Genomic DNA, 3,751 nt, shown 5'->3' on the forward strand with positions numbered 1-3,751 from the left:
TAACCCCCTTGTGGCATGTTTAGATCCTAGCAGATTGTTCCCAAATTGGGAAATTTCTGCTCCAAGTGGGCAAAAAAATTGCATTCAGATATTTTTGAAAAGTTATTTGGGAACAGTAAACTAGATGACTTTAAAAAGTGACTGACATCTAAAATAAAGAGAAATTAAAAAAAAAATGCTACTGACCCAAGAGGCAAAGATAGACTTTCATTTCATTTTGGTGAGATCGAGACCGTTGACTTGGAAGAGCTCTGAAATCAGGAGGCCTGCTGGAACCTGAGCTTCGCCCTTGCTAGCTGTATGACCTTGAGCAGCCTGCCACCTTCCAGCTTCTGTTTCTGTATCACACATAATGAGTACAATAATACCTCTTATGAATATGAAGTGTACATTGGATAAGGTCAATGCCAGGCACAAGCCATTTAGATGTTTAGACCTTTCCATGCAAGTAAGCATTAATTTAGAATATATATTGCTTTCCACTAATATATATACTTATACTTAGTGTATATATGTATATTTGGTGTGCATTATATAAACACACATAATACTTTTGTATGTATACTTAGATATATAAGTATACATATACTCAGAATAAATATTTTTTATACACACACACACACACACACACACACACACACATATAGTGAGTTGGAAGTGGGGATACTGGGTGGTGAGGAAGAAAGGAGTTAAGAGTACTGTGTCAGCTCAAACATACTCTGATTTATACTCTGTTGTGATTTGTGTAGGTTGAGTCAACTCTCCATAGAGTGAACATTCCTAGGCAAATCTCCTTTCTCTTGCCTATTCATTCTTCTTGCCTGTGGATTGCAGGGGCCTCAACAAGAGGACAGGAGGAGCCTCTGAGGACAGGGATCATGTCTCATTCAACTCTGGGTCCAAGTGTGGAGCACAGAGACTGCCAGCAATGAGCTTCATTGGAAGAAGGAATTCATGAAATCACACCCACAGTCCTCGCTGAGCCAAATGCTGACATGCACATCCACAGCAGAACCCAGAACTCCCTGCAGAACTGTTCTTCGAGGACATCTTTTAAAACCTGCTGCTACCAAGCAGAAAAGAGGAGGGCTTCCTTCTTCCTGGACCCTCCCCACATTCCCCTTTTCTCTTGTGTGCAAGGAATCCTTTCACGGTTCTGTGGCTGAGACCGCCAGCCATTCAGCTGTGGAGACTTTCCAGCTGCATGAGAGGGTCCTAAGAAACCACCCCGATCAACACACCAGCCAACCAACCAATCCATAAGAAAGAGAATATTAAAAATGATAGTGACTCCCCAAAACAGATGTTTGCTTTCTCTTTTCCTGATTTTATTTCTATGGCCTATTAACTGTGTGTTTAAAATTATGTCACTTTATGGTTTATAAAGTTGTAAATAAAATACTACTTACAACTGCACGCACAAAGCACAAAAGACATGAACTATTGTAAATCCGATGGAAAGATGGAGAGAGCTGCCCAGTATGAACTCAGGAGGAGAGCCCCAGTGGGAGCCAACCAGCACGATTTGTGCAATCAGCGTTTGGCAGCCTGATAAATTACAAACAGCAGATATCAAGTGGAATTATCTGCAGCACATTTCACAGAGCCAGCCAGGCGTGGTATAAGAAATAACTATTTTATTTACGGGGATTTGAATTAAAAACTAGAGCTAGGTATGTAGGCGGGAACTGTTAGAAAACGAATAGGTAAAAGCACATGGTTTCCCCCACTTGAAGCTCATTTGAAACAAACTTTATAAGCTTCATTTTGAGTTTAGAAGTAGGCAAATATTTTTTGTTTTAAAGATACTTATTCACTTAAGTTCCAAAGGGTGACAGGAAATTAAGATAGCTGAATTTTCTAACAGAATGTGCCAGTGGTTTGCTTGTTTAATAGTTTCAGGTGAGATATTATGTTCTGAAAAAAGTATCTGTGGCTTGGGAAGCTGCCTCACTGGCTTTGGAGTCAATTTGGGGTTATGCTGTAGGAGAGAGAAAAGAAGTCCCGACAGTCATAAAAGAAGTGACGTCTACCAGCCCCAATGTGCTGGGCAGCCTGGCCCACCACAGCCAGCGGTGAACCGTCCTGGGGTGGTTTCATAGAGGCACGTAGGAGTCCCTGTACACCTCAGCGCAGAAGGAACTCACGGTCCAAACACCCGTGTGCCAGTGCCTGTCCCAGGGGCCCGGGTTTGCTGGGTGGATGAGACCGTGGAGAACAGAAGCAGAGACATTCATCCGCTCAGCGTCACTTGTTGGTAGTTCTCACCCTGGGCTGACATTAGAATCGTTTGGGGGAATTTTAAAGCATTCTGATGCTTGGCCTCACCCTCTAGTCTGCAAACTCCTTGAAAGCTCGCTCAGTCGCCACTGCTCATCTCAGCACCTACTGTAATGCCTGGTCCAAGAAGCATGATAAATACCGTTTGGGGCGAACAAAGTATAACAAAAACAGAGGGTTCTCTTCTAACCCAAGATCAGCAGTTTTCCTGCCAGACCATCCACCTGGATGCCCCGCCAAAAGGAACTTACTTAACTAGGTCCTTGGCATAATACCTTCTTCCACCTGGCTGAGGGGTGGGCTGAGGGCGTGTCTAGGTCTCTTGGGATGGCAGTGTCCTCTGGGCATGGCGTCCTGCACCCAGCACAGAACCTTAGTTTCTGCTCTCCGCCTTGCATGTGGCTCAACCAGATGCCTCCAGGAGCTTCTAGACCCAGGCCTATGGGCACTGGTTCCGGAAGGTGGCAGACTAAGTGTCTGTCCAACACGTATTTCTCACATGAGAATGTGCGAGATAGGGCTGCTGGAATTGTGCTAACATGCCAATTTTGGGTGATTCAAATTATTTAGATGGACAGGATCCACACAAAATACATGTCTGGGTCTTGCATACCCTTGGGGTAGCTGTGCCTCTAGGATACGGATTCTTAGAAATGAAATTGTTTTCCTACACTGAAAAGATTGCCACATTATAAACTTCATTTCCTTTGGGGGAGGGGAAATCCAAAAGGATTTACGGGGCCAAATCTGTTATAAGCAGTTGACCACAGTTCTAGAAGGTTACCTAGCTCATTGACATAGGCATTTCTGCCTGAATTTTTGCAAATATATTGTGAGAAAATTTCCAAGTGCCTAAAAGGAGAGAAAAAAAAGTAGAAATAGAAGGAACCTCTTATCCACACTTTTTCAGTGTCTTCTCAAAGCAGTTATTTTCAACTTTTAAGAACTAAATACATTTTTTTAAACAGTTTTTTAAGTCAGGGAGGAAGGAAGACTAGCTATCTGAATAATTTTCCTTGGAAAGTTTATCCTCATTAATTTTATTAATATTGATTAAGTGTTGAAATGATAACATTTTGGATATGTGAGTTAAATAAGATGCTGTGTTAAATGCCTTATAATGTCATATTGTTATATATTACATATTAAGTGTAATATATAAAATATATTATTAAAATTGATTCTATCTCCCCATCCTCCTTTCTAAATATTAAAATTTTAGTTTTAATAACATTTTGATTTAAAATTTGATGAAAAATTAATTTACATTATTATAATTTACAGTTTGCCTTTTAATTTTAATCAATAATTTAAGATACTTTAGGAAAAACTTTATTTAAAAATGTAAGGAAATTTTTATTTATATTGGTTTTTATTAATTTTAATTTAATTTTTAAAAATACATCCAAATCATCCAAATTTTATGCACTTTGAATATAATTATTTTATTTTTTTAATTCTTTCAATCATT

Source organism: Pipistrellus hanaki (assembly GCF_964339955.1).
Source record: "Pipistrellus hanaki genome assembly, chromosome: 4".
Lineage (NCBI taxonomy): Eukaryota > Metazoa > Chordata > Mammalia > Chiroptera > Vespertilionidae > Pipistrellus > Pipistrellus hanaki.